At 50.6% G+C, this 27,514-nt stretch overlaps 1 protein-coding gene and 1 long non-coding RNA gene across 5 annotated transcripts in view; one reads left to right on the forward strand and one right to left on the reverse strand.

Annotated features, from left to right (window-relative positions):
• Positions 1–27,514, forward strand: part of PKNOX2 (PBX/knotted 1 homeobox 2) — a 248,379-nt gene that overhangs the window by 100,902 nt on the left and 119,963 nt on the right. The window lies entirely within an intron of this gene.
• LOC118934617 (uncharacterized) lies at positions 290–25,877 on the reverse strand. The gene is made up of 3 exons (XR_008993523.1): positions 25,801–25,877; positions 15,214–15,406; positions 290–854 (listed from the first exon to the last, which is right to left on the reverse strand). It is a non-coding gene; the product is annotated as an uncharacterized LOC118934617 (long non-coding RNA).

Raw genomic sequence — 27,514 nt, forward strand, 5'->3', positions numbered from 1 at the left:
AAGGTGCTGACCTTGGACAGGAGCCAGCACTGTTTTCCCATTGGAACTGGGGCTGGTGTGGGCAGAGTGTTTTGGTTTTGATGCAGATACAATAAAAGCCTTGTTGATGGGAAGATGAGGTAGTTCTCATCTTACAGAAATTTATTTTCTCTATGAAATACATGGCAAGGTCATCAGCTGAGAATGGAGCTTGGGGTAATATTGGAGACTTGAGGAGAGAGAGGAAAGCATGCTCGTTTCCCCAGAGATTGGGAAATTGAATTTTCTAGGGAAGTGTAGTAGGTTTTTCTGACAGTGTTGAGTGAGATTTGTGGTCATGTTTGTAGTGAGTCTAGTCATCAAATTTGTGTCATTTTTCTCCAGCAGTGTTCAGTGCTCTGGTGCAGACCCCAAATAAGTGGGTAGGACCCCAGGGCTGGAGTTCTGCCGGACTAGTATAGGAAGGATTGCTGCCAGAGGTCCAGGCTGTTGGCAAGGGGGGGTGGTTCAAGTGTTGGATGCTGGAATCAGAGCTGGGTCAGGGGAAAGCAGACACATGGTCACATGGATAACAAAAAAGGGTTGTTTTTAATTAAACAAAGAATTGATGGAGAGGGAGCGTCAGAGTAAGCTGCCTCTATGGAAGGTGGCAGTGGTCAGAAAGTGGGACTTTGGAAATCTACTTAGTGGGTTCTTGGAGTGACGAGTCTAGGGAATGGCCGTGTGAATGGAGCAAAAGCTCACTGGAACTAAGAAGCCAGGTACTGGCAGATCTTCATGGATGCTGAAGTCTCCGATGATCATGGCAGGGGTAGCAGTGGAGAAGGAGTCAGCAATCCAGGAGCTGACGTCATCCAGAACCACCAGGGGAAGACCTGGAAGGAGGTAGAAAGAGAGCATCACATATGCAAGAGGGGTCATGAGGGCTGATGATAAGCTCTTCAAATGAATTTGGGTTTTTGAAGAATTTAGAGTTTAGATGTGGAGCAAGAAAGACAAATGCCCACCTCCCCGTCTGAAGCACCTGGGGCACAGGAGACACAGCTGCCTCTGTCAGAAAGAGCCTCTAAGGAAACCTGTCCTCAGTGGGGAGCTGGGTTTCACTTAAAGCAAGGAAGTGAAGGAGACAGACAGGCCCAAGATTTCCAGAGGGCAAGGTCAAAGGATGTGGGGGGGGGGTGAAGGGGTGTGCACAGCGGCATGGCGCTGAGCGTCTACACAGGGATACCTCCTCAGGTAGGCTTGGACTTCTGGTGGTGATTCAGGTGCGTGGGAAACTGAGGCATGATGAGAGCAGTCCCGGATGTACTAGTCGTCTGTGATTGAGGACAATGGCATGGCTGGGCTGGGCTTCTGGTGGAGATGTGGGGGCTTCCGTTGAAGACCTGGGCTGAGGGGCTGGCTTGCTGGAGTTAGTACAGTGGGGTGACTGATGGTTTGACCAGCCTAACCCACCACTGAAGCTGAGGAGAAGGTTAGGGTCACATCACAGACAATGTCAAACTAGGCACAGGATTTTAGATATTCCTATCAACTCTTTTCTCTTCCAGATGAGGAAATTTAGGCCTGGAGAGGTCAAATAGTTTGTTCAAGGTCACCAAGCTAATAAGTGGGATTAGAACTTATTCAGGGCAGAGGCGTGTGTGTCCTCTGTGTATGCTGCCTGCCTCCGGCCGAGCCGAACGAGGAGGAACTTAAGGGAGGTCAGAGCTTCCAGTGCGGCAGGGAGAGCAGGTTGTCTTGCTGAGTCTTTTCTCACCTGTGGTCTCCATGTTTGCTCCAAACAGGAACATGTCCCTGGCTTGGAGGGACCACTGGGAACCAGAGAGCTTGGACTAGGGATTGCATCCCTGTTACCCACTGGGGCACCTCAGTCAAGTGCCCTGGCTTGTCCTGCTTTGGGGTCCCTGTCTGTGGCTGTGGGCACACGCCTGTGGCAAGCCCGTGAACTGCAGAGGGAAGGCGTCCCCAGATCTCTCAGGACCCGCCGTGGCATGCCCTGAGACGGTGCCTGTCTGACCAAATAGATGAGTCACTCGCTGAGTGTCTGCCCTTGCCCGGCACTGCTTCCGCCAACTCAAAGTCCACTTGAGGAAACCAGCTTGCACACAGCAGCTCACAGGCTTAGTGCGACAAGACACCTGAGAGGTCTTTTTGCCTCATATTCAGATGAGGAAATGCTGTGGGAGCCACAGAAGGCTCTACCCAGGCCTCTTAAACGGTGGCCCCAAGCCACGTCACCAAGGAGGGTTATGCTTCTATTCAACTTGCCGAGTCTGCCCTGTGGCCCAGCTCTGAGGGGCTGCCTGGTGGGCCCTGCCCATCTCTTCCCTGCAGAGTGCTTGAGTCCTGCCGCCAGCCCTGAGCCAGCGGCAGGTACTGAGTGCATCACGGTGTCTGGGGGGCCCTTTCGCCCGCAGGACAGGATGCCGGTGAACATGGCCCCGATGGGCTGGCTCCTTCCTCTCAGCTCCTCTCTCCTTTCAGCCTGCGCAAGTGTTAAATACAGCATCAAATTAAGCAAAATTAAATACATTTCCATGTGGCATTTTTCTCTTGACTGAATCAAACAATGCGGTTGCCATAGGAACAGCCTCTTCTGAAAAGGTCACCTGCAAGAAACTGTGTTTTAGGTACAACTCAAGGAGATTATGGGGGATTAACTCATTTTATACATATGTATTAAATATATATATTTTTTATTTAAGGGGCTGTTATGAAGGAATAATATCCAACTGAGCTGGAAGATACCAACAGAAAAAATTTTAAGTCCCTGATAAAGGATTTTTTTCTCCTATCCTTTCCTCTTTTTTTTTTTTTTTTTAACCGGCATGCAATGGGGGTGATATCTGAAATGGCGACTCTGTGTTTTTACTTGGCTTTAATTAAACCTCAGTCAGGGCTGAGAAATGTGGTGAAGCGAGATAATTGCACTATTCCCAGTACAGTTTTTAAACTCTGGCTTTGATATGCACCTCGTGACAGCCTGAACCTGCACCCAGACTCCTGGGGCTGCTTGAAGCTCGGCTTATAACCACCCCTCTTAACCTGCAGGCAGCTGGGGATGACATTCGGATCTTGGATCTTGAATGGGAAATGAGGGCTGGGGGAGGAGGGGCCCAGGCCATCTGCACAGAGGCAAGGAGAGGCCGCGTCTCCCCTGTGAAGTTCCTCCCTGGCGTCTGGAGTTCTCCGTCGGACCTGGGTGTCCAAACTGTGAGGGAAGGACCAGCACAAGCCAGTCTGACTCTGGAAGGGAATGGAGGAGATGGGTCTTCTCTAGCTCTCTCCCACAATTTAGAGAGTAACTGGCCATCTTAAGGACATCCTCACTGGACTTGAGTTCAAACAGGATGCCTGGTGCAGGGTCCTTTGTGAGTGTCACAGCCAATATGATGGGCAATACATGTTTCTACTAAGTGTTCCCTCTAAAGGGCCTGGCTGGGCTCCTCCGGAGGATGAGGCCCCAAATCTCACAGGCTCACACGCTAACACAGCCTCACATGGATGCTCTGCGGTCTGCATGGCCCACCCACCCATCCAGTGATGGCACAGGCTGTCCCCAGCGCCAGGCTAAGGGACATCCCCAGGTGGGCTAGGCAGGGATTATACCTGGGCCCCTTCCCTCCCAGCTATTCAGTCTAGCTTGCTTTCCAGGAGGGCAGACGGTAGGGCCTCTGTCCTAGGCCAGGAGGCCGAGAGTCTCTGAAGACAGATGAAGAAATAGAGGACACTGAGTGATGGCACTGGTTCCAGGGCCCTGGCTGGGCCCAGGAGTGGCTCACACTTAAGAGAAAATGCAGAGCTTGCTTACCCGGGCCAACAAGCCCAACTCGCATGTTGAGGTTGCTCAGATGTCAGTACCTCCTGGAGCTCAGGCCACTCACTGACTGGGCCATACCTTCCCTCTGGGCCTGTGAGAGGTGGTGACCAGCACCACAGAGAACTAGCTCAGGAGGAAACAGAAAACCTGGGATATATACATGTGATACAGTCAAGTCTAATTCTAGCGATGTGGATAGCAGGCACAATTTATACAAACTCCCGTAGAAATGTCCCTCCAGAGCCTTACCCGTGGCTGACCTGTCATTACATGGTACTTCTTTCCTTTTCTGTGTTTACCAGGCTGCTGTCCGTGAGATCTCGTATTTGTCCCCAGACCCCTGAGCCCAGTTGCTTCTCTTAATTTACCCCAGTGCCAGACACAGTAACTTGCGTGGTACAGTAAAGAGGCAGAACTGGCAGAATAAGCAGACCTGGGTTTGAATTCCGACTGGCCCCTTACCAGCGGACTGCCTCTCTTTCCCAATCTGTCAAATGGGGGTAATAGAGCCACCGTCTTAAATAATAGGTCCTTACAGGGTTATTCTAAAGGTTAAATGAGATGCCCCGAGGGAAAGCATCTGGATAACAGAGGTGCTCAATGGGTATTTGTGGAAGGTTTCAGGAACATGACTTTTGTACAGAACGAACCATGTGTTTCCCTTCCTGTGAAATCCGACTTGCCAGCCTGGGGACCACTGCAGAGATTAAAGGAGGAACAGCCATTTCTAGTTCTAATCCCCTGATACAATCACTGGAGGTTTTCTTGAACTCTTAAGAAAAGCAAATCTACCAGTTATCCAGGGAAGAATTTTATTTTTAAAGCAATTCAGCCCTCTGATCTCCCATGCACCCTTTAAACAAGATCCCCGAGTGCCTGGGCAAACTAGAAAGAGCCAGAAAATGGCTACAGTCCCGAGTGGAGAGCGCCTGACCTTTGAGTCACCCCAATCCACCTCAGCTCCCCATTTGGGACGAGGGAGAGCCGCTGTGGCCAGGACAGGGCTGCTCCGTGGTTTGGCCTCTCTCCTTTTCCTGTCTTGGGTCCCTCCAGAAAGCTTGTCTGCTGAGGAGAATCTCCCAGGCACCATCAGAGGTGGTTGGCAAGGGGGAGCGCTCTCCCAGCCCCAAACCGGGGCCTCTAGGCATGGGCTTTGGACTCCGACCATCTGCCTCTGCCAATTTTTAAGCTGTGTAACCTTGGGCTAGTTACTCCCCACTGAGAACCTCAGTTCCTTATCTGTAAAATGGGAACATACTGTTTATCTCATGGTGGTGTTGCCAGGTTTAAGCAAGACAACACTTATAAAGTGGCTGGCACACAGCAGTGGCATCTCTCAACACACAGCATCATAATTTATCTATACGAGTGCATGGCGAGCATCAGAATTCCCCAGAGGGCTTGTTAAAGCACAGAAGCCAGGCCCAATTTCCGGGGTCTCTGAGTCAGTAGGTCTGAGGATTTCCCTTTCTGATCATTTCCCAGATGCTTCTGCTGGCCCAGGGGTCACACTTTGAAAAGCAGTGGTCTATACAATCCAAACGTGAGGGAAATATCTGACCATAATCCATTAAATTTGCACCTTATAGGTATCCAACCTAGTTTGATCCAACCCAGTTTATGAGTGGGTTTAGAGGACTAAGTTTCCTAAACTAGTGCTGTCCAGTAGAACTTTTCACAATGATAGAAATGTTCTAGGTCTGTGCCAGCCAATTTGGTAGCCACCAGCTATACGTAGTAATATGGCTAGTGTGACCCAGGAACAAACTGAATTTTGCATTTGAATTTAAATAAACACATGTGGCTAATGACTACTTATTAGAAACAGTGCAGACTAGATTCTCATAGATAGAATTAGTGAAGGCATATCTGTTAACCAAGGAAGTAGATGGTTAAGTGGATGACAGCTCAAGAACCAGGACTGGAGTTCAGACACCACACTAAAGCCACAGGCTCCTTCACTGAGTTCCCTCTACCTAAGGACCTTCTCCAGAGACTTTAGGAGTGAAGTAATAAAGCCTCCCCCTTCTCATGGGTACCTGAATATCTAAGTCTACTGCTCTCTGAAGGAGGCTGCACCAATTGAGATACATGAAGTGTACGTTTTGCACATTCAAGTAGAATTAAATATGACAGACCTCTTAGGGATAATGGCAGAGTGGTGATGCACCAGGGCCATGACCTGTATGTTTCGGGGATAGAAAACAATCAGGGCATTTTCTGGAAGGTAATGGAAATCAGAAGGCAGTATGATTTGTTTATGGTTAGAAGATGGAAAAACAGAAGGGTCACTTTAAAAGGAAAACATGTGTGACCCCAGGCAAGATAACTCATAGCGAAAGGGGAATTTCTCATGGTGGTGGAGAGAGGGGCAGAAGAAGAGGATGTTAGTGGCCAGGATGGAGAGATGCTAATTCAGGACTTTCCTGGGAGTGGAAAACCAGTAAAGTGTTATTATTGGAGGGTCTCCCTGATGGTGTTTGCCCTAAAATCTCTCATCTCAGGCTGTATCTACTCTGCTTAGGAAGGTAATGTAACACGGCAGTTAAGATCATTGGTTACAAGAGTCTCAAAGATCTGGTTCAAAACTAACTCTGCCACTTACCAGCTATAGGACCTTAGATAAATTATATAGCCTGACCCTTGGTCTCTCCACTGTAAATGGAAATAATAGTGGTACACCCTCTAGGGTTGCATGAGAATTACATGAGATCAGCTATCTCAAGAACTTCACGATGCAGGCACATGGCAGGTGCTCCTGAGATGGCAGCTATTATTATATTACACGCACCGCTGACTTCACTTCTAGTCTCGGCAGGGAGTGGCCTCGTGGGCTGTCCCCTAATGGCAGTATGGGGGTCAGACTCCGGAGCTCTTCCTGAGGGAGTCAGTTGGGGAGGGAGTGTCTTATCCAGGACTCCTTGCCTGGGTAGAGGTGACCTCTCAGCCGGCAGCCTCCTGGGGTGAGCCTTTATTCTACAACAACCGTGATGGATTGTGGTGTGTGTTAGCACCAGGACACAAGAAATAGCCTCACCAGAGGACCAACTTAAGCCTGGCCTGATTTAGTACAGAGAAAATGACAGCTGCTGTGCTCGGCTGGCTTCCACCCAGCAGAAGGCTATTTTTTGCAAATAAAATGGTAAGTTGCTAATCAGAAAGATAAATTAAGAAGCATTAAGATAATGATGGTCTAATCACCGTCCACACAGAGAATTGCTAGAGTGAATATCCAGGCTACTGAGTGCCTGAGCACATTTGGTGATTATTTGTATTATGCAGGGAATGATGGATTCCAGGACTGGAATCACTGTAGCTAGGAAACCCACAAGACCAGCCTCCTCGGGGAGAGGACACCAGGGACTTCTGGAGGTCATATGATCCTCTGCCCTCCCCTACAACTGGGCAGCCTCCCCTACATTATTCTTCATGTAGGTCTGTTTCACTACTGGGGTCTCCCAGGCCCTGTGAGAGCACTTTTTGGTTCCATTCTTAGGTATTTGATATACTCCTGCTTGGGGACCGACTGCATGGGGGTATCTACTCTAGCTTGAGGGTGGCAAGAGGAGCCCCATTTGGGGGGATGCTGGCTGCAGAGAGGAGAACAGAACTGGGCTTCCCCTCGTGCTCTCTATGGGCTGTTGGCAGAAATGCTGTCCCATAATATCCTGGAGTCTGGAGAACTCAAGACCACTGTAGCTCCCCTCAGAGCTCAGGCTCCTATGCAGCCCTCTGCCCCCAAAAGGGCTCTCATGCTAGAGCAGGAAGGAACTTGCAGAAAACCTACCCCAGATTCCCAGTTCTCAGTGCCTCATTGGGGATAAGGGTGTCAAATGGTGTTGAGAAATGAAATTGAATAAATACAGAAGGCCTGCTTCCTAACCTTGACAGGCCGGAGAGTTTAGATCTGATCTCACAATGGGCTGTGTTCACCTTCTCTCACATTTCAGTGTAGCCGCACCTGGACCCCTCATCTGTAAAATGGGGGTAATGAATGAGCTAACTTATAAGTTTGCTGTGAGGCTGACATGGAAGGCTGCGTTTAAAATGCTATGCTTGACATCACTTTGATTAACTGTGAGTAAATGCAATAGCATAGCAATATGGTTTCTAGACAGTAGTGTGCTGGGACCAGCTCACACCAGTTGGGAAAAGCTGATTCTTAAATTCTCAGGAATTTTGCAAGTCAATGGTTAAACACAGCCATGATCAAAACTAAATTATGTAAACTTAAATTTAATAAGTTGTATTTAAAAATAAAGATATGGGGAGTTCTGGTTTAATGCCTGCAGAATTTTCACTTGGGATGATAAAAAGTTCTAGAAATTGTTAGTGGTTATGGTTCCACAACAATGTGAATGGACTTAACACCGCTGAATTGTACTCTTAAACATTTTTTTGAATTGAGGTATAATTGACATACAACATTACCATAGTTTCAGGTATACAACAGAATGATCCAATATCTGCATATATTGTAAAATGATCACCACAGTAAGTCTAGTTAACATCTGTCACCACACAGTTACATTTTTTTTTCTTGCGATGAGAACTTTAAAGATTTACTCTTAGCAAACTTTCAAATATGCAAATACAGTATCATTAACCATAGTCCTATCTATATATCTCTAAAATATGTTTAGAATGGTCAATTTTGTTATGTATATTTCACTAAAATTAACAAAAAAATAACCCAAAGGTAATAAATACTCAAAACTCATGGTTCCTAAGCATTTTACTACAACTTACTATTATCTGTGCCCTTGAGGTTATTTGTGCTTAGGTAATGTAAGGTGGAAATACTGTGTAGTAAGGGGCATGTCACTCTGCATCTCTTCTCTCACTGTAGCTTGAAATTGGCTGTGGTGGGACTATTATTCCAGAGAGCAAGTTGTTAAATATTTTTATAAAAACGTTTATATTATATATATAATAAATCTTAATATATAAATATATTTGATAACTAGCCTTGCATGAGGGAAGGGGTATAGTGAGTGCCTTGTGTGAGGATTAAAAAGAGACCATAAGACAAGCCCCCAGCCCAGAGCTGGGCACACAGTACACACTCAGTTTGTGGTGGGTGTATGGGGACATATGGGAGAGAAAAAGGAATGGCAGAGGACAGTACTGGGGACAGGGTACCAACGCTTAGGAGGGGGTCAAAAATGCCGAGTTGGTGCCTGACAGAAACTTTTTTCTTCACAAATTTGAATTCCTGAAAACTTGTGTGTTAACTGAGTTTTTAAAAATCAAGTCATATGCTAAAAGGAAGCTGTTACTTAAAAGTCCCATGCTAAATAATTCTGTAGAGAAAGGAATCCTTTAGAAACATAAATAATTCCTCCCCCAACACTGAAATTTTGTGTAAAATGGATTTTTACTCAATTTCTTACAAAGTATGTTTCACCAAACTTCATAAAAGTACTGTGTGTAATGTGTTGGAGGGTGTTGCCTGTCTGTACCACCCCTTGCTGCCTGCTGAGGTTCTGGGGGCCCCTGCCCTGCTGCTGCTGGGCCCCGCCCCTGGGGCTGGCTGTGGGTGCCCTGGTGTCAGACTCCTGGGCCCCTGCTGGGCCTCCCGGCTGGCCAGGGCGGTGCTTCACACCCTCTCCTTCCTGCCTGCCTCTCTTATCCCACCCCAACTCCCACCTGCACTGCAGTTCCTTGGGAATTGGCCTCAGGTCCTCCCCGGGCCCTTAGACCTTTCGCATCCCAGGGGCTGGCGTTGCTGCTTGGCAAGAGTGTCCCAGAGGACCGGCCAGAACGCGCCGGGAAGGCTAGCACTGGAAGTGTCACGCAGAGAACGGCCAGCGGGTTCTTCTCCCCGAGGGGGACGGTGTTACTGATGCTTCCGTCCTGGAGCACAGGGACTGTGTGGATCCTCTCCTCTAGCTCACCTGAGCTTAGTTCTGAGCTCCTTGCTGCCTGGGGAGACCCTCTTTGTTTCTGGCCTTTCTCTCCCTCCGGCATTCACCGTTAATAATCTTACCACATCAGTCCTCACCGTCACCCTGAGAGGTACATATTGTATGATCCCATTTTCTGGATGAGAAAGCTGAGGCACAAAGAGGCTCATTTGCTTGCCCAAGGTTATGTAGCTAATAAACGGTGGCACTGGGACTCTGCCCCAGGGCTATCTGACCCCCAGGCCCAGGCCAAACCCTAACATTGTACCATTTAGGGAGCTTCGTGGAAGGAGGAGAAGCAGCATCGCTTTGGGGAGGATTCAGGTGGGGACTCAGCCTAGGCACTCTTCATCCGGGCTCCCCTCCACCCCCACTTCACTGCCCTGACTTAGCAACTGGAACCAACGGGGTGACTCACAGCAAAGACCAGTGCCCTGCGCAGAGCCCCCAGGACTACAGCCTGGAGAAAGGATCTGTTAGCAGCCAGATGCCCGGAGGCCTTATGAAAACAGAGCCTGACTCCTCCACCCCATCTTGGGGGAGGAAAGGGTCCTCAGGGCCTCACCAGATGGGATAGTCACTCCCTTCCCGCTCTCTCCAAGGCCTAGAAATTTATAGGCAGACAGCAACATGTGGCTTTGGGCAAGTTCCCAGCGGAGTGGGCGGGGGAGGAGAGGGGCTGGAAATTCCTGGAGACTCGTTCCCCAGACGCGCGAAGCGTCTTCCTTCTGGGTCTCCTCGGCAGCCCTTGAACCGCGGAATTTATCGAAGCCCGTCATGCTTTGTGACAGCCTGCTAATGAAAGGGAGGCCAGGGCTTCTGCTTCTGCCTCCTTTGGTTTCCAATTTGCCCAGGATTCTACCCCCAGGAGAGGGCAAGTAGCTTGGAAGCCAGGGGGGCCCTACAGAGCCCTGCAGCCTGTCAGCAGGGCTTGGCTTGAAAGGCCCCTGCCGAGGGCCACCCAGGGGGCTGCCCCCAGCCCCGAGTACCTGCCAGGGACGTGAAACATGCCCCGGGATTAATGGGAACCAGATGGGAAGGACGGCCCCTCCACCTGGCCTCCACCAGAGAACGGCTCGGATTCCTGGCATTGTGGTAAAGCTTTTCTTAGGATTTCTCTGATACTGGGTTTCTGCTCCAGGCCGCACGCCCGGGAACACAAGCCAGGAGTCGGGGGCTTTCTGTCCAAATGTAAAGAGGAAGCTAGGCAGGACTTTTGAGGTTGCCCGGTGCCATAGTTCTCAACCCAGGCTGCCATTAGGACCACTGGGGGCTTTTTAAAACTACCTTGTCCTGTGCTGGAGCCCAGACCATGACATAGAAATCTCTTGGGAAGGAATCCAGGTGTTGCTTTATTTTAAAAGCCCCCCAGATGTTCTAACAAGCTGCCCAAGTGGGGAAGCACAGAATTCTTTCTTTATAGAGGAGGAAAATGAAGCCCAGGTGAGGAAGTGACCAGCCCAAGGTCACACAGTCAGGCCCGTTACTGTGCCTTCAGCTTCCAGCCGAGAGTCTGCTCTACCAGGCCTCTTCTGTGTCTCCAAGACCCACTGGCCCGCAGTTTCAGCTGAAGATTGCAGTAGCTTTGTTTCTGCTGTTTTTCCAGTTTCTGTCCCATCCCTCCTCTTCTGAAGCAGCCATAAATGCCTCTTGTCTAGAAGCTCCACCTGGCTCTCTAGCTCCCCGGCTTGTCCTGTGCAGACCCTACACAGTCTGAGGACCAGTAGCCCCAGCACCATCTGGGAGGTCGTTGGAAATGCCTCAACGTGTCTCAGCTTCCAACTCAGACCTACTGAATCTGCATTTTAGCAAAATCCCCGGGCTTAATATTCCTGAGCACATTAAAGGTGGAGAAGCACTGGTATTTGTTGTTTGACACACACCCTCTATCAGATTCATTTGTCTGTATTTGACACACCAGGAAAATTGCCTTCTCCTTGAGAAAGGGGGCCATGCCTCAGGCGTCTTGCACAGATCACATAACAACATGGCACAGCACTAGACACACAGTAGGTGCTTTTTACCTTTCTGTTGGCCCGCACTGTTTGCAGTGTGGACATCTCAGGAGGATGGACACGGACCCTTCGTCTGAGTCCACAGTGCACAGGGGCCCTGTTGACCAGGGGGAGTCATCTCAGCTGCCGGGTGGGAGACTCCATGGCAGAGGGACCCCAGGAACAGGGAAGGAAGTGAGCATCTTCTTGTGCTGACTCTGTGCTGCACTCTCAACCCACCACAGCCACTGCTGGTCTGGGCAGAGCATGCAACTTTGTCCTTCGACTTCCTTCTCTCCACAATGGGAATGAGAGTATCTGCTCCACCTTCTGGGGCCTTCAGGGGTCACCTCAAATGTTGGGCTATTAATTGGTAGCCAGGAAATTCTTTGAATGGGATCAAGTGAGACAGTGGATGTGAAAGTGCTTTCATACCTTCAGATTTATTCACAGGTAATGCCATTTTCTTATCCCTCCCTTCCTCGTTTTCTGGATGAGGATGAGCCAACTGAGACTTCATTCTCAGCCTCATGCTTTTGGGTCCTGGGTGAGACTGAGGCAGAAACAGTAGCCCCTGGAGCCACAGTGGGAGGCTCCCTAAAAGAAGGGCGTGCTCCTGAGGGAGCAGAACCAATATTCCCCAGGCCAGAGCAGGGACTTAGCCCGGCCGGCCGGGTCCTAATGGGAGAGGGGATGAAGGAGACGGAGACTAGCTCCTAAATCACTTAAAAAAAAAAACCCACTGCTCCCCACAAGCATGTCACACGGTGCTTGTTAAATGTGTGAGCACCTTCACCAGAGGCCCGTGCCGTCTGGAGGCTTTATCCTTTGCCCAATAACCGTTAATCAGCCCGCAGCAGCAGCACAAGCCCTGTGAAGGCTGGGTCTTGCTGGCAACCACAATCTGTTCCTATTTCATCTAAAAAATGAAATGGATAGGATGTTGTGTTTCTCCCCCACCCCCGGCATGAAAGAATGAAGGATCAGAGTTCTCTCCCAACCCCCACCCCACCCACTGATGAAAAATTAACCAGCTGTGCAGAATGAATGAGTCCCTAAAGGGAAATGAGGTCTCTGATGTGAGCTGGGCTAGATTCTGGGAGCTACAAAAATCCTCCCAGTCATTAACTCTCCAGCCCCCGGATCCTTGGAGCAGCCCCGGACAGGTGTGTGTAGCATGCCAAACGGCCACTCCTCCCACAGCCAGCTGTGCCCAGCAACTGGTGTTGCTGAAAAGGCCCTGGTCAGGCGTTTGACATGATGTGAGTGCCTGTATGCTTTGGGGGCACGGGAGTAGCTAGAAGCACACTTCCTGCCTACTTCCATCTCCATCTACCCTTCTGTGGGCTTCCTCATCACAGAGGCTGAGTCTCATTTGCATCTGAACCCCAGTTCCCGACGGAGCCTGCCATATAGTAGTTGTAGTAAATTAATGAATAAATGAATGAGTGAGTGAGGGCTTGCTCAGGAGCCAAGATACTACTCCACTGGCTCGCTCAGTCCTTGGGACGCCATTCTTCTGGGTACTCACTCATTCAGTCAGTCAGCAAACATTCATGAAGCAGTATGATGATAAAGGGCATTCAGTTCATTCATTCATTTACTTTCATTCACTCACTCCATGAACACTGGGTACCAGGTCTTATCCTGGGATACCCAGATGAAATGCCCCCAGAATACTCATAATACCACAAAGGAAACATATTAGTAAGCTGGAAGCAGCAAGAGGTGTGTGATAGCCCTGAGAGTGAATTCCCGCACGGCTGAGGGAGCCCAGAGGAGGGCACCCAACTCCAGTGGGGAGATGGGGGGCTTTGGTGGCAGGGACACCTGGGCTGAGCCTAGAAGGGAAGACAGGACTCACTCGGGCAAAGCTGACAGAAGGGGATTTCTGGCCGAGGGGTAAGCCAGAGCTGGGTGTAAGGCCCACACCAACATTGGGAGACCAGCAGAGCTGGTATGCTAAGGGCCTCTCCACCCACTTTCTGCCCTGAGCAGCTCATTTGCTGAGACCCGGCTCTAGCAGGATGGCAGATGGCATGGCAGAAAGAACAAGGGACAGGAGACACAGCTCGTGTCATCATCTCTGGGCTGCACTTCCTCAATTGTGCAACAGGAGGCAGGTGGGAGACCCTAAGATTCCCTGCCCCCCACCCCACACACTGTAGATTTCCAAAAGGTTCTGTCCTAGGAGCTGGCTGGGGGCCCTGGGGAGTGGCGTGGAGGGCCAGGCCGATGAGACCCTATTCTGATGCTTCTCAGCTCTGGATGCTTCTCCTGCTTCCCACTCCAGGCCTGAGTGTGCTGTGTGGCCTCCCAGGACCAATGTGCCCAGGACCCCCTCTCCCAGAGCAAGGACCAAATCGTCCTCTCAAGTCTTAGGCTAGCTCATCAGGAATCAGAGGGGACAGTTCTTCAAAAAGCTAAACATGGAATTTACCACATGGCCCAGGAACTCCACTCCCAGATATATACCCAAAAGAGTTGAATACAGAGACTGACAGGTAATTGTACACCCATATTCACAGCAGCATTATCCACAATAGTCAAAAGGTGGAACCCACCCAGTGTTCATCAACAGATGAATGGATGAGCTAGATATAGTGTATACATACAGTGGAATAGTATTCAGCCATAAAAGGAAGTCCGGCTGCTTGCTGTAACAGGGATGAACCTTGAGAACACTATGCTACATGAAAGAAGCCAGACACAAAAGAACAAATATTATATGATGTCACTTACGTGGAATATCTAGAATAGGCAAATTCATGGATGAAAGCAGAAGACAGAAAGCAGGTAGAGGTTGCCAGAGGCTGGGAGGTGTCAGGGGAATAGGGAGTTACTGCTTCAAAGGTACAGAGTTCCTGTTTGGGATGGTGGGAAAGTTCTGGAAACAGCAGTGAATGTAATTAATGCCACTGAGCTGAACATTTAAAAGCAGTTGATAGGGCATATTTTATGTTACATATGTGACCAAATTTTTGAAAAAGAATCCTAAGCCAGCTTTTGCAGAACCCAGCCAATCAATACTTGGTCTGATAGACCCTCTCTGGCCTGCCTCCCTGCAGGTTTTCTCCCCCCCAAGGATTTCTCTCAGCATTTTCTGCCAGGCGGGTGTGTTTCATTTTGTTTTTATTTCCTGCATCTGCACTGCTACCCCCAGAATCTATTATTGCTCTCCGGGGCTCGTGCCCCTGACAGTGATTATTTGTACATGTAAATCAGAGAGCCCTGGACAAAGCTTTAATGACAGCCTCTTTGGTGGTGGCGGGGGCAGCCGCAGGAGATGAGTGAGTGCCAGCCCCTGCTGGGCTCACTTAGGTGCCTGGTCAGGCCTGGAGTGGGGTGGGGGCTGAGGGGCTGACCTTGGCTGGTTCAGATTCAAAGAACTCTTCCTCGTTGTAATGTCGATTCTGGTGACACGCTGGTTGACACTGTATCCTCTAAAGGCAAGATTCATTTTCAAATCCCCAGTTCCTCTTGCAAGGCTGGGCATATAGTGGGTGCTCACCTTAGATTGGTTGGAACTTAGTTGGTCTAGACGCGCACAGGAAGGTGGCTTTCATCCATGAGGTTGGCAACAGCGAGCCCTTTCTTCCCCGCATCCCTTCTCTGTCTCTTAGCAACTTTGCGGTCCTGGAGAGCAGCCTGGGGCTCCTCACAGACCCAAGTCCATGTTACTTCGTACTTGGGAAGGACTTACCCTAGAAGAGAGGAAATGCATCAGTTCAAGACTGGGGCATTTATCTGTAAATGAGGAAATGGGAGAAAAGGTCCAGGGTGAACCAGAACCTGGAGAGCAGGACAGACTATGGGTGTTATTGGGCTTGTTTTGGGGAAAGGGGAGCAGTCACTGTGAGCTTATTTACAGGATGACACCAAAGGGAAAAAGCAGGATACAGAACAGTGCTATTGAGCCCGCTGTAATTTATGTCAAACACATAAGTGTTTGTATGTGCATAGACTATCCCGGGAGGTAGGCATAAAAACTGTAAGAGTAGTTGCCGCTGGGGCAGAATGGAGGAAAAGGGGGATTCAGGGCCAGAAGTAGGAGAAATAGTTTGCTTTTTATCTACAGTATTTTGTGCTGCTTAAATTCCTGTCCTTCCTGCCACATGCTTTTAATTGCCTGGTCACAAAAACAAATTTTAATTATTTTTTTAGCCAACACCATGTGTTGTAAATGAGCAGGTGGCTGCCTAATGGGACAGGTGAGTGACGCGTAGCTCTCCCTCCCTTTGATTCCCCTCAGTGAGTGTTTTCTAGAAGGGAGCTGGAGAGTGGGAGGGGCAGCGGGGGCTCTGTGTCCCAAGGGTCCCTCTGTGTTAGGTGTTTCCTGAATTTCTTTCTTGGGAAGAGCTCTTCCTTTTCAATAGTTCATTTCCTAGTTCTTTGTCCCGCCTTCTGGACAAACACTTCTGTGTTGTGTTGTATCTGAAAGATTCCCCTTCTTAACCCTTCAAGGTCTTTTGTCTTTTGCAAATCTTTTGTATTCAAATTTTGGGAAGAATCAGTCTTATCAGTGACCAGCCTCATGTGAAGTTAGTTTCTGTTGGAGTAAATACACACACACACACACACACACACACACACACACACACACACACGCGGTCCCTGGGGAAATGCAGCATCTCTCCCCTCCCACCCCCCTTTACCTCTTCCTCAAATGCCTTCAAAACGGCTGTGGATATTACCTTTAATCTCATTTCCCCAGATATCGATGGAGGGAGGGGAAAAAATCAGAATGTTACAAGAATATTTTCAGCAATGGAAAATTATGTTCAGGAAGGAAGTTGTCCCCTAAGGTGAACTCTGTAGTTCACCCCCACTAATGTTGTAATAATGTTTTTCTTAAATAACAAAGCTTCCTAACATTACTGTCCTGCTTAACTTGTAATTTCAGATAATTATTTCCCTGTTAACTAGAGGAAATTAACACATTCAACTCAAATACAAACGATTCTTGTTTGAAGTTGTTTTGAATCTCCCCGTGAAGGAACTAGTTGTTATTGTATTTTCATTATTTTCATTTCCACCAGTATTTATGGGCTATCTCCTTTGGGGCCTACCAGAACTGGGGGACACCCACAGCTGAGACAAGCCCCTGCTCTTATGGAGCTTGCAGTCACCATGGGCAGTTTTCTCTAGCCAGGTGGCCAGAGGAGAGATGTAGAAATGAACTGACTTATGCATGAAAAGAAAGGAGAAATCAGCGCTGAGTGGAGAAGGTAGAAGCCGGGGTTGGTGGGGTAAGAGACTGGGAGCTGGGCCACAAAGGATAAAGGGAGGTGTGACGGTCAGGGGACAGGGTGGGGAAGAGGGACAAAACGGCAGACAGCATGAGTGAGCAAAAAGGCATGGGCCAGCTTTCCACAGTGCAAAGACTGTGTGGTGAGGACACAGCGTGGCAGGATGGAAACGGTGTGGCTTTAAAGTAAATAAGCCTGAGCATCAATCTTGGACCTGCTTCTCTCTAGTTCTGTGACTTCCAGGATGTTGTTCTTCCTAAAAGTCCATTTCTTCATCTGTAAAAGGAATATGGTGACGTGCACCTCACAAAGCTGTCCTGAGGATTACACAAGATGACGAATGACACTGGGAGGTGCCCAACAATTGCTAGCTCTCTCTGACGTCTGCCTTAGGGGAGACCAGTAGTGAACCTCTTAAGTGAGGCTGATCAGAGGGAGAAGTAATCATCGGGCTGAGGAAGGGGAACGCTGCCTGACTTGGCAGCATGAGAACACACTTGGAGTTCTTGCACACACAAGTGGTGGGACAATGAAGGTCATGTTTAGTCTGATCAGTCTGGCCTTCAGGAGGACTGACCAGGCGGGGAAGCTAGAGGCAAGGCCACCATGTGGCAGGACTCCAGTCATGAGATATAAGGGAACGTGTCCTAAAAAGCAGGGCTAGGACTTGATAACTTAATGCATAAAAGGATGCGGAGGAGGAACAAGACAGAGATGAATCCAGGACTTGGAGCCAGAGTGTTGGAACAACCATGCCCCTAACAGACACAAGCAAGGCAGCATGAAAACCCGAAGGAGGCGAGGGTCCTGAGCAGGGCTGGAACATGAGGTGATAACTGGACATCCAAAGGAAATGTCCAGTTGGGAGGAAAATCTGCAGGAGGGTGATACACACGTGCATGTGTGTGCATGCGTGTGCCTACGCCAGCACACATGAATGCTCACGTGTGCACTGCTCTCTGAGCCAGAGAGCATCGTGAGGCCTTGGGGGACACTGGTATTTGGAGGAAAAGGTCACAGGATGCCTGCGCAATGGAAGAGGTGCACAGCACAAAGAAGCTGGGGGAGGGATCACACAGAGCAGGGTAGGACGTCAGGGCAGATGTGCTCATGAGTTAAAGGGAAGCATAGTTTGACACAAGGTCACTGGACTTGGCCAGAAGGTGTCTTTCAAAGGGTTGTTTCAGCGCCTGAGCCAACACAACCGATCCCCTTCCTAACCAGACATAACCTCTCCTGTGTGTACCATTCTGACAGTTGACTTGCATTTGGTTTATTCTTTCATAGACTGTCTCCTATTTTCCCGCCTATGTACCATGTGTAACTCTCCCCCTGCCCACTCTGTCTGTACAGATTTTGAGAACATCCTTTTGTTCTCTCCACCTCTGCACCACCTAGCACATGGAGGGGGGCAGCCTTCTCCATCTCAGTGAAGGACAAGGACATGCTTCCAGGTGCTCGGCTCAAATACCTCGGATCATCCTGGTCCGTCTCCTCTCATGCTCAACACCACTGAATTCAGAACTCTCATTGGACCCGACGTCTCACCACTGCTGCGGTGGTTTGAGCCTCCGTCATCTCTTGCCTGGATCATTGCAATTGCCTCCTAACCTGTTGTCCTGCTTCAGACTTGCTTTCTGGTCTGTTCCTAATCCCACAACCAGAGTGTCCATCCAAAATCATAATCATATCACAACACTATCTGCTCAAAAGCTTCCAATGGCTTCCCATTTCATTCAGAGTGAAAATTCAAAGTCCTCCCCACCAGGCCGACCTGGTCCGGGTCCTGGCTAGCTCTGCCACACCCCCTGGCTTGCTGGGCTTCAGCCATGCTGGCCTCCTTGCTGTCCCCCCAGCTCACCCCTCCTACTTTGACCATCCTTCAGTAGCTTCAGTTCTCTGCTTGATTGCCATCCGACCGTTGAGGTCTCCCTATATAAAAGAGCAACCCCCACCCAAACTCTGGGTACTTTCTGTCCCTTTTATTCTGGTTTATGTTTCTCTGTGGCTCTTATCTCCATCTGGCGTAGTATGCATTTGCTTGTTTATTATCTATCTTGCCCAGTTAGAAGTGTATCATATGCAGACAGGGAGTTTGTTTTGTTTATTGCTCTGAACCTAGTGCCTGGCACCTAGTAGGTGATTGATATGAGTTGAATGGAAGAGAAGGGAAGCTGCCATTTACAGGGCACTACTATGTTCTAGGCTGTGTCTTAAGCACTGTCACTTACTTACTCTGCAAAACAATCCTTAGCATATTACTACTCCCATTACACAGATGAGAAAACAGATTAATAGAGACATAAATCAAAATTATTTAAGCTGAGGAGTCAGAATGGAGGCAGAGAGCAGGGAGTGAGTAGATCATATTTGACTTCAATTTGCTCTTATTCAATTCATCCATAAAATATTTAGTAAGTACCTGAGTATGTCAGGCCCTCTGCCAGTTTCTAGAGATCTAAAATAGAATAGAAATTTATTCTTGATTTTCAGCCTGGTGGTGAAAAGCCATTTAAACAAAAATTTAGAGCAATGTGATGAGTACTAGAAGAGATACAGGAACTCATCATTCAGAAAGCATGGGTAGGAAAGTGCTTAATTCTGGAGACGTCAGGGAAGGCTCCCTGGAGGAGGAAGCATTTTAAATGAACCTTTGAGTAAATGATTTGCATTCAAGAAAACTGGTGGTCTGTGGAAGGATAAAGGCCAAGCCCTTGAGTCTGGCTTTTGGGGGCCCTCCATAACCCAGCCTCCATCCGCCTTTCCTGCCTCCACTCCTGCCACCCCTTCATCATAAACACACACTTCTCTTTGCCTCCTGACTCCAGGTGCTGTGGCCTGCCCTCGCAAATGCTTTCTCCTCTCTCTGGAATGCTCTCCTCCCCCCATTTTTCTTCATTGCTGCTCACCTCCCTGTCGTCTCCTCCCCAAGATGGACCTGTGCCCCTCTCTGAGCCCCCTGGTCCCCTCCCCATAGACTAGCTACTGTCCCATTTCTGTAACTCCCTACAAACCACAGCCCCTCTGAGGACAGGTGTCTTCATGGCCTTTGTCCTTGCTGCTGTGTGACATCATGGAACCTGTCACAGGGTGGACACCCATCAGACAGTTGTTGGACTGAACAGAGCCTGTGTTTGAGAAGGAAGGGCATTTAACACTGGGAAGACCCTCGTGTAGTGAGGGCAGCTGGGAGCAGGGGCTGAGCAGGCTGGATGGGATGAACTGAAGGGATTGGAAGGCCCCTCAGCAGGTGGCAGAAAGGGAACAGAGGGCTGTGGAGGTGCAGACTGGCAAATGAAGGGCCCTGCCCAGGGCAGGCCTGCACCTGGGCACGGGGAGGCCTGGAGAAGCCCAGCCTTCTGCTGAGGAACACGAGTCTTGGGGGCCACCTGTACAATGAGTGTCCTGGCTGGAGACCTACCTGGGGCGCAGGTTGGTCACAGGGTTGAGGAACATTAGTGCCTGCTTCCTGCACACCTGGGCTCTCTGTCCATCAGCCTGGCTACCTACAGGGCTCTTCCTAAAACTGGAACGAAGCATAAAAGCAGTAGCTGGAGGGGCTGTCTGAAGCGCTGGGGTGGATAAAAGTGGAACCAGAGTCTCCTTCCCTGTGTTCCCACAGTGCCCTAGGAGCATTTAGCCTTGGCTTTGTGCAGAAAGGTCTCCCAGGTACCAAGCTCTGGGCTCCTGGAAGGGTAGCTGTTAGCACAGCATCGGGTACTGATAATACCTGGATGAATGCATGCACGTAGCTAAGCTGCAGGGCTAAGTCCGAAGCAGTCAGGCAGTGGGGCTCAGACTGGGGCTCCTGCCCTTCAATGTATTCCCAGGGTCTTCTGAATCCATGAGACGTGCCTGTGAGCCAGGCCCTTTCTTCCCTGTCACAGTCCTTACCTGACCATTGATTATCATGTCAGAAGTCTAAGAAACACCTGTAAGGTTTCCTGGGTTAAGTTCTAAACCCAGCTACTGTCTGAGTATGTAACTGGTTGCTTACCTCCATTCCCTAGTCGCAGGATAAGGGGCAAAGTTAGTGAATCTGTCAGTGACCTCCCTGGGGAAATGGAGAAGTGACCCCTCAGGGCAGGGTGGTGGAGGGAAGGTGTGCTCCACTAGGAATCAGGTTAGGTGGATTGAATCCTGGCAGCACCACTTACCCGTGACCTTGAGCAAGGCATCTCTGAGCCACAACATATTAATCTGTTAAATGGGGTGAAGTATATCTGCCATATGCATCTCAAAGGGTCTTCAGGAGACCTGGAAGGAGGTGCTTCACAGAGGGCCCTGGTGGAGTCTGCAGCCCGTGCCCCGAGGGCCTCTGTGTTCCTCCACCTGGAGGGGTAGGAGTGAGCAGCCCTGGGGCTGGGGCAGGGCTGGGTCCCCTCACATTCATTCACCTGCCATCCTCACAGCTTTCCTGAGTTCCTGAGTGCATTTCTAAGCCAGAAGTGCCCCTGATGATCCCCAAAAGCTGCAGAGCAAACCCACAGGGGCCCAAAGCAGCTTGGTCTCCTCGTTTCTCTGTTTATTTCTGAGACTCCCTCCGCCAGCCTTCCCTTCCCTCCCGGCATGCTGGACCTGGGAGACCACGGCCCCTCCTTGTCATGAACGGCTGATGCTCAGCCCTCCTTGGGCTGACTGTCCAGGGCCGGTGCCCGGTCCTCTGCTCCTTGCCCTGGACTCTTCCAGAGAGGAAGAGGGAGAAAGGTGGCCACTGTGCTTGGTGGCAGCATGTGGAGAGGCTTCTGTGGGGACAGGAAGGGGCCTGAAAGGAGGGCCTCCCACCCCGATTTTGGAATGGCACCTTCGGAAACTCTGCTTTGGAAGGAACAAAGCTGGCCCAGGCAGGGCTGGGGACTGCTCCATTCCCACCTCTGCCAGCCCTCTTCCCATCACTCCCTATCAGTCTAATAATAACAATAATAGTAGCAGAAAGTAGGTTTGAATACTGTGTGCTTGGCACGGTGCTAAACACTTTGCATGTATTATCCTGTGTAGGATATTATTATCCCCACTTTACACATGAGGTCACTGAGGCACAGAGAGGACACTTGCACCTGCTGGCAAGCAGTAGAGCCAAGATTCAAACCAAGATTCAATCCCCGGCAGTCAGAATCCTGAGCCCACACTCTTAATCACCATTACATGAAAAGGAGGGGATGGCACATTAATGGAACAGAGCTACCTCCGGGCACTCAGTGCAGATGGGTGAGTGTGTGTGTGGTGTGTGTGTGAGAGAGAGAGAGAGAGAGAGGTGAGTGCAGGGGAGGCGAGGGAGGGGGAGTTGTAAATGCCTGCTGACACCAGATCTAAAAAGGTAGAGCCCCCCATTTTGTCCCAGGAAACCTGAAAGTTCCCCAGACTCAGGAAAAGCAAGCTGGGACCTGAGCATGGAGCCTGGCACAAGGCTGGCATAAATAATATTTGTTATGACTCAAAGGATGGATGGACAAATAGATCAATTTCTGATCTAGGGGTGGGAAGAAGAGGATTCAAGCTCTGGCAGATTGCAGCACGTGGCCCTGGGCAAGTCTTGTCCCCTCTCTAGTCCCCTGCCCCTCTCTCCAGAAAATGAAGGTGCTGGTAATAGATGCATATTTCAGCCCTGGGCTGAAATACGCTGCACAGGTTGAGAACCTGAGCTGAAGGCATCAAGCCGGCTCTGCTAACCTCCAGGGCCCTGGCTGGCTCTGCCTCAGGAAGTGTTGTTTGAGTCAGATCGCATGCTGCCAACCCACTGCTGGGCCTGTCTGGCAACGACCGTGGGCGGTAGGGACAAAGGGCAGAGAGAACACATCTGGGTCCATCCTGGATACCTTGGGGTGCAAGATCCTCCAGCCCATACTTTCTGGAGCTGGTGGGGCCAGGTTGTCCTTCCCCTTGGACTGATCAGACCTAATGTCCTAAACTCTCATTTCCAAAGGCCCTTGGGTGGAGACAGGGCCTCCAAAGCAGGACTGACTTCTCCTGCATGCAAGAAGAAATGTGGCATCTGATTTCACTCCCCACAGCTGCCAGCATAAAGTCGATATGTTTTTGTGGTGCAGACAGAGTAAAGAGAGAATAAAGTGTTGAATTGTTTGGCTTTATCGAGGATTTCAGCTCCCCAGGACTCCTGCATAAAGAGATGGAAATAGAGCTGCTGGAGCCAAGAAACACATAGAAGTATATGAATTTATTACAGATTATCTTTCTTCCTTCCAAACAGCCCTGGAAATGTCAAAAGATCATCTATTGTTTCATCATTGATAAAAATAATAATAATAAAAAACTGTTTGGGTTTGCTGGGCTCTATGCTCAGGCATGAGGCAGGCAATGGGGGGAAGGAGACAGAGGTGTCTTCCCAGGGCAGCCTTCAGGAGGCCTGGCCATCTTCCTAATTTCTTCCTTTCTGGGTGTTAGTTTCACGGACGTAGTCAGGCCAGGGCAAGCATGCAGTTGCACATTCGCTTGCTTGTAAATGTGTGCGTGCCCACCGTGTACAGGTTCTGTGCGTGGTGCCTCTGGAGGCCCCAAGGCGCACCAGCAAGCTCATTGCCGCAGGGAGCTCAGGGCCTGGTGCTGACTGTGGGCTAAGTGCGGTCACGGCATCTCAGGCACGGCTAACTCTGCCTGCCTGCAGAATCCAGAGTAGAGGTGGCGCTGCTGCCTGGAGGGGATCCAGGGAGGCGTCACAGAGAAGGGGACATCTGAGCTGGACCTTGAAGGATGGGTAGACGTTCTGCTGGCAGAGGACGGGAACAAAGGCTTTGCAGGCAAAGCCCGGATGGCGCAAGGTGAAGGGCCACATGCAGCCATCAGACCTGGACGCTGGCCTGGTGAGGCAGAGAGCACCTGAGCCAACCCTGTGGCCCTGAGCTGACTGAGGCCCTGGCAACCTGCGGGGTAACTGAGGCCATGTCTGATTGGAGATCTGCCTTTTGTGCTCTCCTGTGAGGCTGATCTGGGTGTGATTCTCTACCTGTAAAACCCCCTCTGACCCCCGCCCACCCCACCCGAACTGCCTTCTTCAGGACGGCCTATAGCCTATACCCCCGTGGGCTCAGCACCCCCAGGGCAGAAGCTGGCCTCTGGCCCACCTCCCCTGCTGCCGACCTTTGGCTGGGGAGAGGCTGGCTGTTGGGGAGCTCTTGGCCACCCCATGTACTGGTGGAGCCATGGGGCCAAGGGGACTGAGTCAGGCCCCCAGGGTCAAGGCTGTCTCCAGCTCAGCCCCACTGCCAGGAGCTGTCAGCCTCCTGCACAAACAGTGCCTGATGCGGAAGCAGGGCAGGCAGATGGGCCCGGGAACTGCCACCTTCCCCGACTCCCCCTCTTCTGGCTGAGCACCCCTGGGAGGGATGCCCCACATCCCCTCCCCTGTGCCCTCTCCACCTGTCTTTTCCCAGGAGGGCCTCGGAAGTCAGGGCCTGTCCGTGTTGTGAGGAGGCAGCAGAAGCCTCGGAGCAGCGTATCCAGCTCCAATCTGAACCCCGAGCTCAAGCGCCCAGCTCACACCCCAGCATTTAGTGATGCGTATCATTGTCAAATCACTGCAATCACTGTACGCATGAAACCAATATAATATTGTATATCAACTATCTTTCAATTTAAAAAATTTTTTAAATAAACAGGGGAAAAAAATACAGCTCACCAATGTACAAGGTGGCCCATTTCATGGCTAGTCTGCTCTTCTTTTGTTAAACTGGAACATTCTTCCTGTGGCTTCCCTCTGGGTGGTTAGATTCACGGGAGCCCGCCTGCTCAGAGGACAGGCCTGTGTCAGCTCCAGCCCCTGGGAGGCCACAGGCTCGGGCGGGCTGGGGGAGGGGGCAGCCGCGCCCCAGCCTCTGGTCTCCCCAGCAGCCCTCCTCATCTCCTGTGCTGGGTGCTGAGCCAGGAGGAAGAGGCCTTGCACACAGAGGGCTCTAAACTCCCACGTAGGTAAGGAAGACCCCAAAGCCTTAGAAGCAAGCATAACCCAAGTCCCCCACTTTTGAATTCTGCTTTTTAGTTTTCATAGATTTTTCACACTTACTTCTCTAATGCCCTCCAAACCACACATTGGGGGTGCAGATGGAGTGGCATGCCCGAGGTCACAGAGCTAGTTAGTGGCAGAGGTGGCAACGGGCCCCCGGACTGAGCTTCGGATGCCAGCCCCAGGGGTCTCCCTGCCACGTCCCCAGGCAGGCCCCAGGCATGGAAAAAGACGCAGGGCCTGGGGGGTCCTCCCCTGAGGGAAACCCCAGGCCCTGCTTCTGCCTCCTCTATGCTGAATCAGGGAGTCCAGCATCCGGGTCCCTAAGATTCCTCCCAAACTCAAGGCTCCTCCTCCATCAGAGAACTGCCACTTTCTCCTTCTGCTTTTGGGAAGCATCGACATAAAAGGAGGACAGCATGAATCAGCATGGCAGACCCATGGCAGGCATTGGGTTTCCATGTAGGGCCAGATGGTAGGAAGATGACATAAGAAAAGATACCATCTATGCCCCTTACCGAAAGGTGGGAGGGTAGTGGGCCAGACAGGCTGCCCAGGCAGTCCTCCGCAGCGGGGCAAGTAGAGGGACGTGTTCTTTGCCAACCACTCTACCTGCCCTTCATCCATACTCCCTCCCCTACTTCCCCAAGATAGATGCGTGAAGTCTATCTGAAGGAGGGGTTAGCATAGGCCAATCCCAAAAGGCTTCTTAGAGAAGCAGGGATGCTGCCAGGCTCTGGAAGTGGCGAGGGACATGGTAGGAGGGGACCCTCTGCACATGCAGGGAGCGTGGCTACATACAGAAGCTCAGCAGCCTGCTGGATCGAGAAATGCCTCTGGGTCTCTGCAGGGAAGGCTCTTCAGGTGGGGCTGCTCTGTGGAATGGGCTCACCTGGGTAAAGACCAAGAGGAGCCACGCCCCCGGACTGCAGCCCCAGCCCCAGGCGCACGTTCTTGCCTAGGTCTGGCCCCGAAGGAAGACTTTCCATTCCCCTTCCCTGGAAGCCCCCCTCACTTAAGGGAAGCTGGGTGTTATCTTAAGGTCTGTAAACGGCCTGCCTGCTTTTCCAGCTGGAGCTGTTCATTCAGAACAATTAGCACGCAGTTTAGAACTGGAATGAAACATATGGCAGGGGGTCCCCAGGAGCGAGCGTGTGGCAGCCCAAGAAGGCAGGGAGCAGTCTGGGGAGGGGCAGGAGGGGGCTGTTTGGAAAGGGGGGGCTCCAAATCTGCTGCCTGGTCCAGATACTTAGTATTGGAGGGAACGGAAGTGACAGCTTGTGCAAATTCCTTTTGCATCCCAGGTTGTGATTCATTCCATGTTCCCTAAACTGGCATTTTGCCAAAAGCCCCCTAAGCCTAGGGAATGTCTTTTCTGGAGAGCTTTAGGGCAAATATCCAGAGGTCTGTACTGGGGTGAGGGTGGGGATCTTTACCCAGCTACTCTTTGACATTCATCTCTTCCTTAAATATTGACTGAGGGCCTACTGTGTGCCAAGTACTGTCCTAGGCCTTAGAGATACGTCATGAGGAAGACAAGCCAGCACCCCTGCACTCATGGAGTTTTCATTCTAGGCTGGGACATCAGACATAATATATAAATAAACTGGGGACTATGTTAGAAGGCAGATTCACCTTACCAGCCTACAAGGTAAGCATCATGAGCTCCTTTTTATATGCAAAGAAATGGAAACTTAAAGAGTTTATAAAAATCCGTTAAAGTCTCTGTGCTAGGAAGTGATGAAGTCTGGATCTGAACCCATGTGGACCACTCACCTTGCCTCAGAAATAGACAGGACACCCAAGCCCACTCAGACAACCTCAGGTGGTCTGGGCTGGGGACACAACCAGACACCTCCTAGTGGGAAGATCTAGGACATTGCCACTCTGGCCTCAGCCTTTTACAAAGGAAGAATGACCCCTGGAGATTTCGTGACCTGTCTGTCATATGGCCTGTCACACTATTAGAGAACTGGAACCTGGAGGTCCTGACATGCAGGCTCGGGTTCTGTCTACTGAACCATGCTGACTTGTCAGGTCTTCTCAGCAAGCCCATGACTGCTGTCAAAGACAGCCATCCCCCTGCCATCTCCCTGCATCCCTTTCTGTGGCAGAGACGCTGCACACCCCTCTGGTCTCTGGTGCACAGCCCATCCCGCTCCGGGGGACTCAGGGTCTGCACAGGAGCTGAGCCTCGGAGCCTCCCCTGGGCTGTGATTTGGCGCTACTGGAGAGGGGCCGCTGAGCAGTCTGGCCCCCCCACCCCCAGCCCAAGTTTCAGGGCGCTCAAAGGAGTGGCTATAAACAGGTGTTAGGTGTCTTGCAGGGCCAGGAGCCGAACAGCACTCTGTCTGGGAGGAAAACTGCAGTCACAGCATCGGGGGTGACTGGAAAGGTAGAGGGGAGGGGAGAGAAGAGGGAAACTGACTGTAAGGCAGTGGTTACGAGGCTTCAGTGGGAGCCCAGGGCAGGTAAAGCACAGAGCTATAAATCCAGCCTCCTGAAAGAATATTCTGGAGGTAGGACACACAAGCTCACTTAAAATATGTCTGAGATGAGAATCAAAGATCGTTATTTTTGAGTAAGGATATAAAATGCTAAACACT

The sequence above is a fragment of the Manis pentadactyla genome, chromosome 13 (assembly GCF_030020395.1).
Source record: "Manis pentadactyla isolate mManPen7 chromosome 13, mManPen7.hap1, whole genome shotgun sequence".
Classification (NCBI taxonomy): domain Eukaryota; kingdom Metazoa; phylum Chordata; class Mammalia; order Pholidota; family Manidae; genus Manis; species Manis pentadactyla.